Source organism: Sciurus carolinensis, chromosome 2 (genome assembly GCF_902686445.1).
Source record: "Sciurus carolinensis chromosome 2, mSciCar1.2, whole genome shotgun sequence".
In the NCBI taxonomy this organism is placed as follows: Eukaryota; Metazoa; Chordata; class Mammalia; order Rodentia; family Sciuridae; genus Sciurus; species Sciurus carolinensis.
The window spans coordinates 176205482-176223809 of NC_062214.1; the positions used below are offsets into that span (position 1 = coordinate 176205482).

The 18328-nt window shown below is 41.8% G+C and overlaps 1 protein-coding gene across 9 annotated transcripts in view; it reads left to right on the forward strand.

The window, feature by feature from the left end:
* The window catches only part of Nrxn3 (neurexin 3), a 1546128-nt gene that overhangs the window by 160486 nt on the left and 1367314 nt on the right, over positions 1-18328 (forward strand). The gene's annotated exons all lie outside the window — the stretch shown is intronic.

The following is an 18328-nucleotide window of genomic DNA, read 5'->3' on the forward strand; positions in this document are numbered from 1 at the left end:
GTGGTGAAGTCCATTCTTCACTGAATTATGTGCCAAGACAAGGAACTGCCTGCCCTCCTGTTCACCATTTTCCTGCTAATGTAGGAGTTCCTCTTATCTGGAGTTTAACTTCCTGCAGTTTCAGTTATACATGGTTACTGCTGACAACCAAGGTCTGGGAAATATTAGTTGGAAAAGTCCAGAAATAAACAATTCATGTTGTAAACAGCTTTTATGACAGCATATCACTATAATCTATTTTATTATTAGTCATTCATGTTAATCTCTGATAGTGCTTTATTAATAAGGTAAACTTGATCATAGGTTTGTATGTAATCATGGATCACTTGATACATATTCTGAGAAATATGTCATTAGGTGATTTCATTGTTGTGTGAAGATCATAGGAAGTGCTTTCACAGACCTAGATGGTTTAGCTTACTGTACACCTCGTATGCATGATTTTATGGGCTATACTTTCCTATGACTGGTGGCACAGTAGGTTTTCACCAGATCACTACAAACGTGTCGTGTTGCGCCATGACACTGAAACAACAACTATGGTGTCACTGGGCAATAGGAATTGTTCAGTTCCATTATAATCTATGGAACCACTATCATATATATGATCTGTTGTTGGCTAAAACATTGTTATATAGTATATGACTACAGAAGAAAATCAGTATATATGGGGTTCAGTGCTATGTTCTTTGAGGCATCCACTGGGGCATCTTGGAATGTGTGCCCCTCAGATTAGGGATGATGAGTGTACAGCATTCTTTGAAGTCTGGTCCTTTTTGGCTTCCTGGAGATGCCTGTTATAAATGGAAGTTTCTAGACCTCATTACTTTCTCAGATCTCTAAAAGGGGGGTAGGGGCTGGGAATTTGAGTTCTTAGCAAGCTCTCCAGTTTTTCCCTGCACCTTCTAAAGTGTGAGAGACCCTGCACTAACAACTTTAGTATGGCTTGGGTAACCAGGAGCCCCGCTTCTTAGGAATAAGCCAACTGAGACCCTTAGATTGTAGAGAATTGTGTTGGTAGGGAATGGATCTAGTGGCATGTCTAGGGAGTGTGATGAGGGAGGGTGTGTGTGTGTGTGCGCGCGCACGCGCATGTGTATATAGGCTCATGTGCACATTTGTGGGTGCACATGCCTATGGCCCAGACCTGGGGGGCAGCTGTTGTCTTTGCTGTTTAGACATTCACAGCCAATTGCTTTCATTGTTCCTCACTTTATTAGCTTTTGCCAAGTAGTTCAGCTTTTACTAAGGGCACCCGGGTTTATGGCAGCAATATTTCTCACAGTGTCAGAGATAAAATATCAAGCTAATAACAGACTCCCTGCTAATGTAAATCATACGAGGAAGGCAATCTCGTTCGGGGGGAAGTCCTACCAGGGAATGCTAAGTCTTAAGGTTTTGAGAAAGCAGTCGGTGGGATTGGATACACCCTGTGCTTGCTAAGAAAATGAAACAAATGATTTGTGTTAAGTGGTAGCAGCTGCAGAAAAGAGTACTTTCCTACACCTGCCTCTTCCCAAGGGACTTGGGGCTCCCAGGGGCTCAGGCAAAGGGTGAGAGACTTAACTGTGGGATTTAGGGAGAGACTGCTCTTCTTCTCTCCTCCCCCTCTCTTTTATTGCCACTTCTCAGCCTGGATGGGCGCAGAAAACCAATTGGTTTCCCTCATGTATTATATAAAGAACCCATTTCAGGATGATGGGGACCAGGGGCGTCTCTTGGCAATCTCAAAGATTTCCCCTCTCTTTTCGGTTACATTCAGGCTCCTGCTAGGCAAACCCATTGCCACCACTTGTGGTAGGGGATTTTAACAAGACTGAGGTGGGAATGAGACTTGAAAACAACCACAGGAAACAAAGACACATTGCTTTCCTGCGCTCTCAGACCCCCAGGGACAGGCCCCGAGTGTCCCGTTTACTCTGTAGCTCTGTGGGGCCCGGGGTGGATGTGTTAGGAGCATCTGAGACGATGGGATTGTATTTGAATGGGAAGATCATAAAGGCCTGACTCCAGACCCCTGGGAAGGGATGCTCAGGAGATGGAGAAGACACAGGTCTGGCTAAGGAACAGGTTCAGAAGCTGTGGACATACCTTGATACCTGAAGCAAGGGCGGGGGGCAAAGGAGAATCTTCTGATTCATGTTGACCTCAGGGCAGTGGCTCTTCCCTAATGGCAGCTTGACTGCTCCTCTTGCCCATCTGGGGCCACAAGAACCAGATGTCCATCTCCCCAGCACCAAACAATTGGACTAATCCTAATATGCTTTTTATTTGCTTGCTAACAGATATGTTCCACCTCATGACCTCCTTCCACACAGGCTTACTTCTGTTCCTTTCACTCTGACTTGCTATTTCAATGGAGAAACATTGGAGGGAATGTCATACTCTTGTGTGAATCAAAGTCAGCCTCAGAAATAACTCTTTGACTCCTTGACATGGTTACCAAGGTCTTGTGGAATAGGGATCAGGTATTATGGCCTTCCACTTTCTAGGTGAGGAAACAGGCTCTGAGAGGTGAAGTGGCTTACCTAAGTTCACACAGAGAGGACATGAAAGATGTGATGAGGTCTTCTGACTTAAATCTGCAAGCCTGCCAACACCCATCTTACCCAGTGGAGCCGGCTGCCCTTGCACTGTCTGCGCATGCTCAGATCACTCTGCTCAACCCACTGAACCCCACCGGCCTCCACACCGGCAGATGCACAGCCCTGACACTAAATGCCTGCCCCTGAGAGGGCAGTGGTGTCCTCCGTTATAAACCCAGCAGAAGAGACCTGGAGAGTGGGGCATGTGGGCCCGGGGCGCGTCCACTGGACGCGTAAAGAGCAGCAGTTACATTTTTGCGCTTAGGGCAGGAAAGCGGACTTGGCTGACAGCCGGGGGTGATGGATGGTGTGGGAGACCGCATGGGGCGTGAGTAGTAATGTGATAGAGGGTGCACATTACGGGCAATTACAATTTGAATAAGTTATCAATGGAAAGAAGTAGAGGAGAAGAAAGCTGTTTTATTAACCCCCTGAAGTTATGTTCACAGCCGTTTTGAAAAAGTTTATGAATTGCTGTGAATTACAAGCCCGATGACAAATGCCGATGCCGGCAGAATCCCTGATTGCAGCTTCTGTAGCAGGCGATGTTTTATGGGGACGATATAAAACAACAGTCTTATGTATTTTAAAACATCAAAGGAGGAAGAAAAAGAAAGCGCTCAGGGAGCTTAGTGAATTTACCTGCCCCTGAGCGAACTTTGCTATAAATCCTGCCTATGATTTTTCAGTTTTAACTGTTTTTCTTCTTTTGATTGTACATTTCTCCAGGCGCACTGCCTGGGGCTGAGATGTATCCTGTGTGTTATCCCAAGGAGTGTTTTGCCAAGTTGCTCCCAGGATGAGAATAAAGCTTCAAATAGAGATAAGACGAGGCATAACTACTTTCTAAGCTGTTGCTGCACAGAAATCTCTCCTCCACCCCCTTAATATTTCTTATTCTAGATAGCAAAAGGTAAGGTCGAATACAAGACACTCATTCTTTCCTGAGGACTCCCATGGAGCTCTCTTGTCCTCTGACAGACCCCACTCCGTGTCTCCAACACGGAATAAGAACTCCTCCAGTTCTCAGTCTCTGGGGCTTTGGAGACAGCATTCAGCTTGGGATAAAGAGAGTCTTGGTTGTATTTTAAGACTTGCCACAGACTGGCTGTGTACATAGTATATGCGAAGCTGCAATTCATCACTATTAAAAGGAAGGCAAAAATGCCGGGCCTCTCTGGCTTATAGGTTGGGTGATAGGAGGCACCAGAAATGGAGGTGTTGCTGAAGAGTTTGTCAAGGGCAGAGAGGGTGCTAGAGTGTTAAGTGGTTTCTATAGTATCTTATTCATCGCATAATTCTATGGAATAGGAGTTATTCCCATTTTATAGATGTGGAAACTGATGTTCCAAGAGGTTAACAAAATTGCTCTAGGAAAAACATGGTGGAAGCGATTTGGGTCTATGTGTGGGTGGAGTCAACACTCATATTTCCCATCCCTCCAAGTCCTCAGGGTTTATTCTGGTCCAGAGAGCTTCTTCTCCAGCATCACCTGGGAACAGGTTAGATGTGCTGATTCTGGGCTCAGCTTATGTGCATTCAGAGGTAACGATGTTCCCAGGGGATTCCCATGCACATTCAAAGTTGGGAAGCACAGGACTAGTGGATCAGAATGGGAAAAGCAAAGCCACAGAAGGTCATGTGTTTCCAACTCAGTTTAGTGGGAGGGGAGTCAGTACTGGCCTGGCTCTGGGAGTATGCGTTTTCTATGTGCTTAGACTAAAGGAACTTCCTCACATTGACATCCAAGGTGGTCAAGGGGGCCCAGGGGCGAGTGACCACGTTCTCTATGAGGAAGGATGTGGCACATACTCTCTGGCCATGCAGACAGTGCCCTGTTGTGGATGAAGCATAGGACTTGGGTGCACAAAACCTTTGTTTAAATCTGATTCATTCATTGGTCAGCTGACATTGAACAAGCCTGAACCTCAATTGCTCTTTTATGGGGTTGTGGTGAGGGTTAATTAAGATGCTTAAATGCCCAGCCCAGCATCTGGCTCAACACACATTACATGAAGCTCACTGCCCATCTCTCTAGGTGCGGCCTGTAAGTTTGTTAAGGGAATGTAGGAGAAACTAAAGAATTCTCCTCAATCTTTACTTTTTCCCCATGCAGTTTTGGGGTTGGGGAAGGTGTGGTTTATGGTGGAAGGCTGGGTGTTTTCTGTCAGGGTGGGGGCTTTATGAAATGGGTTCTCCAGACAAAAGCATCTGCATCACCTGGGAGCTTCTTGGAAATGCAGGATCTCAGCCTGTACTCTTCACCTGCGGAACCAGAAACTCTGGGGGTGGGCTCCTCCGCTCCATGTTTTCACAAACTCTCTGGGTGATTTGAGCAGCACCAATTTAGGGGCTTGGAAGTCAGACATCTGAGGAGTGTCTGGAAGGTTCAGGTGCTTGATTCCGGAGAGTGTCCTTTACAGCAGACCCTAAGTGCACCAGTGGGCACTGAGGTCATGTTACAATTAAATGATCACTTAGAGGCGGTCACTGTGCAGAGGGCACACAGGCAGCCAATTCATTAACTGAGAGCGACTTCTTGCAAATTAAAAAATGTTAATGATCAGTTTTGAAGCATTGAGAGCCTATCAGGGACCACATGCCTGGAATGAGCATTTACCATATGGTGCCGCTGGAAGCTAATATTGATTCTCATTATTTTAAACGATTACAAACATTGCAGGTGTTTTGTAATAATCTCCATTGTCTAATTAGAACATGCGTGAAACGAGCTCATTCCGCTTGCTAACGAATATTGATTTGAACAGCAGAGCCCTGGTGTAGGGGCAGGATTGTGGCTGTCTGGCCAAGTTGTTACCAGTGCCAGCCCCTTTTTCTCCCTAAATTATCAATCCTGGGGATAAGGGCATTTTGACAGGCAGTTATCCATGGGGGCCCTAACCTGATTTGGGCCTGCTCCAATCTTCAATGTCTGTTCCGGTTAGGATATTTGTTGGGAAATTTGCAAGAAGCATCAGTCATTTTGTGACCCTTTCTTCCTTTCTGATTCGCACTTGGAACCTCTTGTTCATTTTGAAGCAGCCCTATATCTGAATGCTTTTAGGGGACTCTGCTGTAAGGGGGCATTACTTGGCTTTCTATTGAGCATGGTCTGTTTATAGGCTTCAGGTGGCTTCACATCTTTGGAATGTATCTCTACACCAAGAACATAAGCTCCTTGAAGACAAGGGTTAGATCCTATCCTGGTTTCCTGTTCCCCCTCAAGTTCTGACAGGTATTGTGTTGAACACTCAACAAAGGAGAGCTATTACTATTAGTGTCATTCCTAGTCATTGTCACATGAGGGAATGCAACACTTCTTAGGATGATTTTATGTATCCAGTGGGTGTTTCCTATTTGCATGTGTGTCTTAATTTATTAATGGGACAAGTCTTACTGAGTGATAATTATGACACAGGGGAGAGTATTTTAGGAGACCTGGCTCCTGATGTCTGGAAGTTCCAGGTCCCCCTGGGAAGAAGGTGCCCTGAATATGCTGCGGAAACTGCTGAAATGTTTGTAACAGGTTGTCTGGGAGTCTGGATGCAGGATAGAGTGACCGGGGAGTGCTTCCTGAGTCCTGTGTTGGAGTAAGTGGGGGAAGAGCATCCATACAGGAATGTAGAAGTTGGGGCTCTGAGGCAGTGTGTGGCCCGAGCAGTGTGTGTATTGGTGGGGGAGGGGGGTGAAAGGGGAAGGAACATGGCACTTGGGGTCACAAAAAAAGCAGAGGTTGGCTCATGGAAGTCTTTGTCTACCATGCAAAGAAGCTAGGATTTTATTCTGCAGGTGGGGATCTATCATAAGAGAGTTAGATTTGCATTTTGTTTAAGAATTTTTTAAGATTTATATTTCAGAAAAATCACCAGGTAACACTGTAGAGGTGGAAACTTGAGGCTGGGAGATTAGTAATGACCTGTGTGAGAAGGAAGGGAATCTGCACTGGGGCAGAGATGGAGAAAGCGTTGTAGACACCGAGTGTGAAGGTTTACATTCAGTGTAAGAACATCATCTGATTTTTCCCCTTGGTTATGAAAAAAATCAAAGCAGAAAAATCTGGAGAATAATGCAACCCCCTGAGTGCCCATTACCCAGAATAAACAAATGCTTATATTTTGTCTTATGTGCACCACATCTATTTTTATTATAAATTTTTTAAAAAAATACAGATAAAATTTCTCTACTTTGTTTTGTTTACTACCCCACTGCCAGAGGCAACCATTGTCAGGAATCTGGTATTTTTTTTCTTCTAGTTCAAGTTTTTCTGCATTAGTTTCATAATTAATTATTTATACACATTATATAGTATTCACAGAAATGGTTACTATAGTTTTCAACAAATTGTTCTACTTGGGGTCGATACATTTAGCTCTAGTCCGTCCATTTTTCCTGCTGCATAGAAGTCTATCAAGTGAATTTTCCACATTTGTCCTTTGCCTTAGTGGTAGCTGTTTATGCTGTTTAGAGTTATTAGCATTTGAAAACATTTCAGCTAGTGTGAACATTTTTGCATACATGCATGAGGGCTTTCCAGGATAGATACTAGAAATGGAGTTTTTGTTCTGAAGGGATACATTTACACACTACCAAACGTTCTCTAAAGCAGTTGTACAATTTATGCTGCCACTAATAGTCAGTGTTCTCATGTCTTTTCCAGAACTTGCTATCGTTAGACCTTGTAAGTTTAATCACAGAGATGAATGATTTTTTCCTTGCTTTTCTTTGATTACCAGAGAGATTAAGTAACTTTTTATACATGCACTGGCCTCACGGTTTCCTGTTTTATGACATACACATTCATATCCTTTTTAGTACTTTGTCATTTTTCCTAGATTTGTTGGAGTTCTTTATATATTATGGATACCAATTCTTTCTCTGAAAAGGATTCTATAATATTGTCTGTCAGTTTTCCTCTTATTTTAACACTTTGTTTATGGTATCTTTTGCCAGAAAAAGGTTTTAAATTTTGATGTTGGCAAATTTTATTAATTTGGCCCTCTGTGTTTTGTCATTTTTTATGCCTTGTCTAAGAAATATTTTTCCCTTTCAGTGTCATAAACACAATAGGCTTGTCCTGTACTTTCTCCTCATAGTGTTAAAGTTTTGCTTCTGACCATTAGGACTCTAATGCAGCAGGAATATTTTCTGTGTGTGTCTTGTGAGAGGTAGGGACATTGATTCCCTTTATTTCCTTCCTTTATAAAAGTCAGTAGACCCCATGACATATATTAACAGTACTCCCCTTGCCACTGACTTAAAGTACTTCTTGTATTACGTAGCCAACTCCTCTGTCTATCCTCACCTGTTTGAGGGCCGCCTTTTATGTCCATTGTTCTATATGTTTCCGCTGAGTAATGTGAAAGCATTTTTAAAAATGCCACTTTAATCCTGCCCCCCACCCTGCTCTCTCCCATGACTATCAGGCACCATCAGCAACCTTCTGCACAATGCCAGAGAGCTCCAGTCGAGGCCAAGATTGTTAGACAGGGCTCCCTGGGGGTACTTATTCATTCTACTGTCAGTAGGCTCTGTGTGGATATCAGGACACAAAAATTAAATCCCTGGCTTTTCTACCATCGCATAAATCTTCTCAAGATAAAAGAGAATTTCATTGACTAAGGGAGAAAATGAGACGAGAATGGGCAAAGGTTCTCAGGTTGGAAGTCCTGTGATATCTCAGAACTAGATGGAAGCAGAGAGCACACAGGTGGCAGTTGGGTCAGCCCTGGGTAGAAAGCTAGGAAGTCAGGCAAAGGCGGCATCATCTTTCTTTCTTTCTTTCTTTCTTTCTTTCTTTCTTTTCTTTTTTTTGCAGTTTTGTTTTTATTTTCATTTTTTCAATTCTTTGGATTCATTGTACACAATTGGGGTACAACTTTCATTTCTCTGGTTGTATACAAAGTAGAGTCACACCATTTGTGTAATCACACATGTACATAGGGAATGATGTTTGTCTCATTCTATTATCTTTCCTTCCCCCTGCCCACTCCCCACTCCTCATTTTCCTCTACACACTCCATCCTTCCTCCTTTCTTGCCTTATCCCCCCATTATGTATCATCATCCACTTACCAGAGAAATCATTTGGCCTTTGGTTTATTGGGATTGGCATATTTCACTTAGCATAATATTCTCCAACTCCATCCATTTACCTGGAAATGCCGTGATTTTATTCTTCTTTATGGCTGAATAATATTCCATTGTGTATACATACCATAGTTTCTTTATCCATTCATCTATTGAAGGGCATCTAGGTTGGTTCCACAATCTAGCTATTGTGACTTGAGCAGCTATAAACATTGATGTGGCTGTGTCACTGTAGTATGCTGATTTTAAGTCCTTTGGGTACAGACCAAGGAGTGGGATAACTGGGTCAAATGGTGGTTCCATTCCAAGTTTTCTAAGGAATCTCCATAATGCTTTCCAGAGTGGCTGCACCAATTTGCAACCCCACCAGCAATGTATGAGTATTCCTTTTCCCCCACATCCTTGCCAACACCTATTGTTGCTTATATTCTTGATAATAGACATTCTAATTGGGGTGAGATGAAATCTTAGGGTAGTTTTGATTTGCATTTCTCTTATTACTAGAGATGTTGAACATTTTTTCATATATCTTTTGATCGCTCATAGATCTTCTTCTGTGAAGTGCCTTCTCAGTTCCTTAGCCCATTTATTGATTGGGTTATTTGTATTCTTGGTGTAAAGTTTTTATAGTTCTTTATAAATTCTGGAGATTAGTGCTCTATCTGAAGTGCACGTGTCAAGGATTTTCTCCCATTCTGTAGGCTCTCTCTTCACATTGTTGATTGTTTCCTTTGCTGAGAAAAAGCTTTAGTTTGAATTTACCCCATCCTTTATCTTTAACTCAGGGAAAGAAGCAGTTTTGGTGTGATGAAACCTGTATGTGACTACACAGCATCTTGGTTTGCATTGACTAGCTTCCTGGAGTGGACATGTCTTCTTTTCAGAAGACTAGATGTGATTGACTGGAGTCTTGTCTTACTTGGGTTTCTCTTAGCAACTATCCCTGTCAACGTAGTGAACAGGTTCTTGAGCTAACCTAGGAGGACTTTTCTCTAAGGTCACAACAAAAGGACTGAACCCACACCTGCCAACGTATATATTCCTAGGACTGGAATGAATTGCCAGATGATCTTGTCCAACATGATCTTTTGGTTTTGTAGATGAAGAAACTGACAAAATACCATAGACTAGGTGACTTATAGAGAACAAAAATTTATCTCTCACAGTTCAAGAGGCTGGGAAGACCAAGATCAAGGTGCCAGCAGATTCAGTGTCTGGAGAGAGCCTGCTTTCTGGATCATTGATGGTGCCTCCTAGCTGTGTCCTCACATGAAAGGGACAAGGCAGCTCTTTGGGGCCTCTTTTATGAGGACATTAATCCCATTCACAAGGGTTCCCATCACTTGCAAAGGCCCCACCTCCTAATATTGCTGCTTAGGTTTCAACATAAGAATTTTGAAGGTACACAAACATTTAGGCTTTAGTACTATAGAAAAAAAAATTGAGGAAAGAAATCTGAAAACTCTTTTTCCAAGTTCCTTCCCCTAGTGGCCTTTAGAAGACAGAGAAGTCTAGGCATTTGGGACTAAGGGAGAGCCTTCAATTCCACTTCTGTTTGTACCTGGAAATAGGCAATTTCTGTATCCTCAGAGATGGATCCCAGGGGAAAAACAGATTGAAATTCATTCAGAGTGGGATAAAATAAACCTATAACATTCTTGAAATTTTTTTTTTTTTGTACAAAGGAGCAGCAATCGAGGTCTCCTGGGGTGTTTATACTTCATAGTTACATTCCTTAAAAAGGTCGTTTGTAAATCAGACCTTTAAAAAAGTCCTTTTATTCCCATTGACGTGCACTATTATTTTGAAAGTCTTTAAGTTATGCTTCTGATTGCTATTTACTTGTTGGTGACTTTTCACTCTACAGCTTTAGTTCTTTCATCGCCATCTAACAGTTATGCCCACAGGAAAGCTGGGACTAACCAAAACTTGCTTGAATCGGAAGCATCTGTTTGAAATAAGAACAATCATCTAACTTAAATCTGTATCTTCAAAAGGAGTAACCTCTGTGGACTCGTGGAGACCAGCATCGCAGCCACACAGTGGCACTGTATTCCCTTGATCAAAGCAGCCACAGACCCCAGAGTCCTGGGGTGGGGACACAGACCCTACCTCCTGATGGACGGAGTTTCAAAGAATGTGTGGTTGACTCACTTTGATTTCCACTTGAAACCCACAGTGGACATTTGCCCCACTTTGCTGTCCAGCCTTTCCTGTCCTGAAGTCCCAGTCCTTTGGGATCAAGTCACCTTTCTCTGAGGGAGAAGATGCAGAAATCTTACCTGCAGGCCTCTTTCTGCTCTTCTTCCAACTGGGTGCTTAGTGTTCAGCCAGGGCAGGCACAATATCAAAAGATCACTGGGACAATTTTCAAAAAAATTTTAACACAGCAGTTAGAATGCTTTGGACAGAGGAAAGACTCTAGGACCTGGTTTCCATTTCTTTTGATATCCAGTGGCAAGAAGGGAGAATTTTTTATTTTCTTCTCCTCTTCTCTTCTCTTCTCTTCTTCTCTTCTTCCTTCCTTCCTTCCTTCCTTCCTTCCTTCCTTCCTTCCTTCCTTCCTTCCTTCCTTTCTTCCTTCCTTCTTTCTTTCCTTCCTTCCTTCCTTCCTTCCTTTCTTTTTCTTCTTTCTTTCTTTCTTTCTTTCTTTCTTTCTTTCTCTTTTACTTTTTTTCTCTTTTCTTTGCTTTCCTTACCATGTCCAAAAGATACGAGTTTGCTAAATATTCTCTGGTTATTACGAGTGACTGTTATGAGATAAGAATTTAACAAGTACGAAGATTTATGTGCTCTGTGAAGGAGTAAGAACTAGAAATCTCTGGAGGATTTCCAGCTTTTAATTGAGTAAGACATCAGTGCAAAGTAAGAGGACCAAGGTGGTAGCTACCAAGGGGCAGAAGGAATCTGCTCTTAATAGATCTTAATAGTCTGCACACAAGTCCCAGGGGATGACAAGGTGAGGCAGATCAAGCAGGAGACCTTACCAGGAATCAAAGGGAGCAGACAGAAGGGCAGCAGCTGCCACTCATGGAAACCCTTTTTCCCTTTTGAGAATTGGCCACCAAGCTGACTTTATCTGTATGCCTGGATCATGGCAATAGACCTCTAATTGGTTTCTTCATGTCCTTAACTAAATTAATGTTTTCACAATAAAATCTCGTGAAGCTACCTCTACCTTTCGCCCCCACTCACAGACTCTAAATGTTTTAGAATAAAAGCAAAATCGCTAATGTAGCCTGTAAGTTTTCATAATCGAGCTTCTGCCCGTCTCAATTCCCGCTCTTGCTTCGCTCCCTTGCTCTCAGGTCTCTGGCCACACTGACTTTTTTTCAGGCTTCATGTGAACCCACTTTTTTCAACCGCAGAGCTTTTACCTATGCTGTTCCCTCAACCTGGAGTGCTTTTCTCTTCCTCCTTCTCTGAGATCTCAGGATACATAATTCATTCATCATTCATGCATGATTGGTGAGGAGGGTTGAGCCATTCTGAGAACCACAGAGCCGTGACAGGAAATGCTGCTCCCAGCATTGGACCACAAAGGAATTCCTTCACCCATTCTAGCATTCTGAGTTGTTCCAAACATGGTGGAAATTGGCCAAGTCTGGTGGTAACCTTCAACTTTCTCTTGAAAGCAACCTTTGAAAACAAGTGGTGAGAAATCTTAATTTAGTGCTGGAGAATGTGTTAGAGATGGGAGAGGAGAATTTTTAAAATGTGAATGTCAAGGGAAAGGACAATTGTTGACCTAGAAATTTTCTCTCACTTGGTGTTGCCTTCCGAGACTGGGTTGGATGTCCCTCTTCTCAGATGACAATAGCCTTCAAGTCTTAGAAAGGCACTCACTGTCTTGATTTTACCCAGAGGTGATTTGGCCAGTGACCCAGTGAATTAAGAAGAGAGTTGGGTCTAGATGTCAACCTTCTTGACAATCAGTCCAGTTCTTCAGATAAGGAATGTGGCAAGTCAGGAGTGGATATTTCAACTCGAGGTCTCACCTCAAAAATACTCAAGGAGCCAAATTTTTATTACTTTCCTCTATTTTGGAATAGGAAGAGCTTGGGAATCCCCCCAGGTATTCAGTGACTTCCTGCCCCTATGGGCACTGCCTCCCCCTCCAAATTTCCTGCTTTTGCATTCACCCAGTCTCCCTCCATGTGGAAACTCATTCCTCGGGGTAATCAATGTCCCTCTCAGCCAGAACCCCGTTACCAGGGAAACCATTCCAGGCAGCCGACTTAGGCTCATTGAGATGCAGCTGCAGAGCCCAGGGCCCACGTAAGGGCAACTGCTATCAGAGTGGGCAGTTTTTGGCAACTCTGGAGTGTATTGTACCAAGTGGGACATGGTAATTATGTATTTGTGGCTTTCATTATGTGCCAGTTTAATTGTCACGAAATTCATTGTTGTTTTAAATTTTCATTTTTTTTTTCCTAGACCACTCAGCAAAAGAAGGAAATTGGTGCCATAGGGCAGTTTTCTTTCGAGCAGAGACAATCAGTTGTATGGAAAAATAGATGCAATGATTTAATACCATTTGATTGGTCAGGAAGTTTTCCCTAAGAGGAGGCATACAACCCCAACATGGCTGCCTGTGGACCCTCACTGAGGGCTTAGAACTGTGTCCGTATGGATATCTACTACAGAGAGTGAGCTGGGTTTGGTGGTAGTCTACAATTTCCCTGAGAGAGAGGGATCATATAAAGACACAGAGGTTACTGTCTCCTTTCTTTGTTAGGCTTTTTTTTTTTTTTTTTTTTTTTTTTTTTTTTTCTGTACTGCTGTACTGGTGAATCTCTAGCTGTGGGATAGTAGATTCTGAACTTGAACTTCTTTTCTAAACTTACATCTTGGCCCTGTCTCTTGCTCATGACAGCGTGGAATTGTGGCTTCTCTTACTTTAAGCATGGTCAATACAACATATGCATAGGATAAACAGGGTGACTTAAATCACTGTATCAATAAGAATTTTATTTTTAATAAAAGTTCAACATTGGGTTCCTTAAGAGAGATAACTTTTTGAGTGAGTCTACCATGTGGTGGATATGATCAATTTATCTGCAGTTTTCCTGCAAGTTCATCAATTGTATGGTAATAATAATAATAATACTAACAATGGCTAACATGGATTGAGTGCTGATGTGACAAACAGCATCCCACATCATCTTATTTAATCTTCACTTAGAGCAAAATATGGTTGCAATCCATACCACACTGGAAAGGATGCAGAGAAGGTTTCTGCTTAGCTCTCAAGCTAAGTGAGATGAAGGGGTTGAGAATATACAATGGACATGTGTTCTAGTCCTGGGCACTACTACTACTGGTTTGTGAAACCTGGAGCCAATGACTTAAGTTCTTTGAACCTTAATATCATTTTGGGCAAAGAAGGAGTGAAATGAGTCATAGGAGCTTGGGGAATGCTGTGGTAGTGTTGATAATAAGGATGGGGGCTTATTTACTGAGTACTTACTATGTGTGAAGCATTGTTATGAGCCCGACACATGAATTAGCTCATTTAATTTTTATGGTAATTCTATGGTATTTCATTGGTTCAATTTTTCCAGTGAGGAAATTGAGGCACAGAGATCCTATACAGCTACTAAGTGCTAGAGCTAGAATTCAAACCTGTGACATTTACTTCAAAACATTCCTTGCTACTCTGGCTGATAGGATCAGAAAGAAAGACTTTGTTATCCTAATGATTATACCCAGGGGTGTACAAGTTGGAGGTCTACATAATTTGCCTCAGTCCACAAGACTGTTTACCTCAAAGACTACTGTAAGGGATTAACTTCTCTGATGTAATCAGGGCCTAAAATTCCTGTGGGGACCCCACTTTTTCTCTGTTCACTGCAGTGGTCCATCTTCTCTAAAAGTGTGTGGGTAGCTATGCATCCAGCTGGTTGCTGCCCAGCAATGCTGCTTGGATGATCATCCTCATTTGATGCTGCCTCTTGGGATTAATCCGAAGCTTTGGATTAGGTTCTCCTGCCTTAACCAAGCTTTCTGTTCAGGTCACTGTTGCTTGGAAGGACCTTGTGTCATGCATTATTCAAAAAGGTGGATGAGCTCTGAGCCAGTTCCCACACCTGAGAAGAATTCATCTGGTACAGGAAAAAAAAAAGAGAGAAATTCATTCAGGAAGGGGACTTATAGGAATTCAGCATGGTCTCCATTGCTCAAGTTGTCTCTTATTTTTGGTTTGCATGATCATCCATTTAATTATCATAGAAAGGTACTTTCATTCTTCTCTTTTATACTAATAATTTGAGTCAGTTGATAGGAATAGGTAGGTGGAGAAGTGTAATTCCCTACTATGTAAATGGAGCTAAAGACCATTTTGTAAGGCCATTATATTTTTTCCACTTAGAATTTCTTATTTAAAGAAAATGATTTTCAAAACTGGTATTAAGTCAGATTCTATGATAAGTAGAAGTTCTGAACCTTGGTGCACATTGGGATCAGTGGGGAACTTTAAAATATCTGATGTACTCGTCTTTTCCCATGGAGGTTTTGGTTTTAATTAGTTTCAGGTATGACCTGGGCATTGGCATGGTGATTCTGATGGGCAGCTTGGCAGGGCTACACATCATGGGTAGGAAGCTATAGTAGGTTCCATGCTCAGTTTAATGTTCTACCATTGCCATCTTAAAATTCTTATTAATCTTTCAACAAAGGAGTCCGTGTTTTCATTTCGTGCTGAGTCCTGTAAATTTTGTGGCCAGTTCTGCAGCCAGGATTGAGAGCTACTGGACTAGAGTAACATCCTCACGCAAGTTAGAGAGATTTCCACACCTGCCAGCTCATGTCCTCTTAAGAGCCACATGCCAATCAATCAAACCACTTGTACCCATGAGGGTTTAGACTATGCCTTAGTAATATTATACCCCATGATATTTTTTTCAAGAGACCTTGAAAAAGTGTTCTTAAGAAAGCTCTTAATGTTGCTCTCATGTTCTGGTTGGTAAGTACACACTTGTACCTCTAGATAGCAGTGCCAAGGGCCCAGCATGAGCCTCTTTCTAGGCTAGTCTCTCTTTCCATGGAGACTTTGGCAGGTGGACTAGCTGCAGTTGCTCTGAGCCTTCCTGCTTTCCCTGGAACCTTGTTGCATCATCAATTTCTCCATCTCTCTTGAATTTTTAATCTCTTTTCCTTCTGGCACTTTCCCTTGCCTAAAAATACTGTTCCTTAACATACTACCCTTCACTAAGAAGCTTTCTGGAAGAAGAGCTGTCCCTTGCTAGCTCAATGTCCTCACGATCTCCTTAACTCTTTGCAGCTTGACTTCCACTGCCCCAGCTTCCTGAAAGAGCTAAAAGGCTACCCTTTTATTGCTGAAATTTCTTTATCTCAGTTCCTGTCCTGAACTTCTCTGAGGAACTTGTCAATGTCACCCTGTTAAAAATGCAGGTTCACCAGTCCTGTCCAGACTACTGAACAGAATCTCCTGGGCCTAGGATCTGGCTATCATAAAAATCTCTTCCAGTGATTCTCATGCATGCGAATGTTCAAGATAACTGATCTATAGATATTTATTGAATGAATTACATTCTAGCACCTTTAAGACTTAATGCACCACCTTTAGTTTCTAACATCAAATGTTTGCTTTATTAGTTATAACTGGCAAGAGATGGTTGAGTTTCAAAATGCAACCTGTAAAAATAAAAATAAAAAAATAAAAATAAAGAGCATGAACTCTGGAGCCACTCTAGCTAAGTTGGAATTTCAACTTGTCACTAAGTGTGATCCTGGGTGCCTTAATTTCTTCATCCTTACAATGGGATAATAATAGCATCCACCTCACAGAGTTGTGGAAGTTAACATATATGAGGCACTTGAAAATCTGCCTGAACATGGTAAGGATTCAACCAAACTGAACTGTAAGATTGTATATTATGAATTTTTGTTTTTACATTTAAATTTTATTTTCTTCCAAAGTTAAGATTAAGATGATCAACAAAGAAACTCTAAGTCTAATGAGTTTTGACCATTGGCTATGAGCCACACCGCATTAACTGCTCCTGAGACAGTTACTTGGGACAATTGTCTTTCCCCCTCTGAGTTTAAAGCCATTGCTCACCATGGCTCAGGTATCCCAATGCACCGGAGGAGGACATCAGACTTCCATCAGCAACAGTGTTATCCTATGTAGTGGTTTTCTTAGGCCAGCTGGGATTCATGAGTTTGCTGTTGTCTACGATGACACTCCCACTCTGGTAGTGTTGAGTTTATTTTAATATGGTCAACAAGAAGGCATAGAAAGCTGGAGAAGAAATAAGGCTGCTGACGTTGTTGAGATCTGGTTCTCAACCCTTTCTGAACATTGGATACTAGAAAATATATACCATGGTACCGAGTTCCATCCCTGATCAATTAAATAATCTGTAGCCTGGTATTGGTTTATATCACAAGCTCCCTGGGTGGCTCTAATAGCTACTGGAGTTGAGAATCACTGATGTAGAGTCAGACTTGGGACTCAGTACTGCAAAGTAGGCAATGAACCACACCTTGGTATCTATTGACTTCTACAACTTACTTGGATAAAGTGGCTCAAATATATTGAAAGAAAACTGCCTGCAAGGGGACAAGAGGGAGATGGAGATGGACTGGATGATTTAATGGGTCATCTCTCCTGTAGTTAATTTCTCTAGATCTCTTGTGCTCTATTGATTTTGTAAATAGCTATTGTCACATTTGCCCCTTCTGCCTGTGGGAACGGGTGGGTCTTAAAAAATTGAATTGGGTGTGGGTGTAAATTAATCAATACCAAGATTTATTGACTTGGGACATTTATATTAACTGTAGTGAAGTCAGGAATAATTTGAACCTTTTTAATACTTGATCGAATGGCATGGTCTGTATTATCTACAGCATGTTTTGCAGATATTATCTTCCTGGTTTTGGCATAGCTCTTAGCTCCACTTCTTGAAGTGACTCCCCTTATTTGTGAAATCATTAGAATCTATATTGTAATAGCAATCACATGGAGATACTTGTCAGAGGCCAAGTGACAATCATGAGAAGAATCTCTAGTTTCTGCTTACGCATAACTTCTTTCACATTTCCCCCTTTTAAACTTCTTTTTTTCCACTCTGAGGTTATGTTTTCAGCTATTTTATTTTCAGAAAAAGAAATTCTATTCTTTGCAGAAAATTTGCAATTGCCTTTAAAAAGTCAACAACTACTTTGTTTAATTGAATAATTAATGTCTCCCTTTTTACCAAGGATTTATGTTATCTTTTTACAAGGGCATACATGAGTGTACTTCAAACATAACCTGTTCTTAACAGGAATTTTTTTTTTTTCTTTTCATTATGCTTCAGCAGGGCTTATTGCTAAGAAGCAAAGTTTTGAGTTGCCTAGTCATGGTGGGGGGCTGGGTGAACTGATAATGATCTAATTATTGTATCACTTTTTGGTGCTCTTGTGGGGAGAAAATGAATGTGCCTCTAAGAATTGTGGCCTTGTTTGGGGGCTGTGCTTCAAGGTTGCAAGACAGACCAAAACCCATTGTTCTCCCTAGGATCTGTACACATGACTTTGGACTCTATAGGGCAGCTTATAAGACCCTCTAAAATGGTGAAAAGGTGCTATATTTACGTGAGACATTGTAATAGCAGGAGAAAAGATTTACTGTCATTTTTCCAAGGGTGA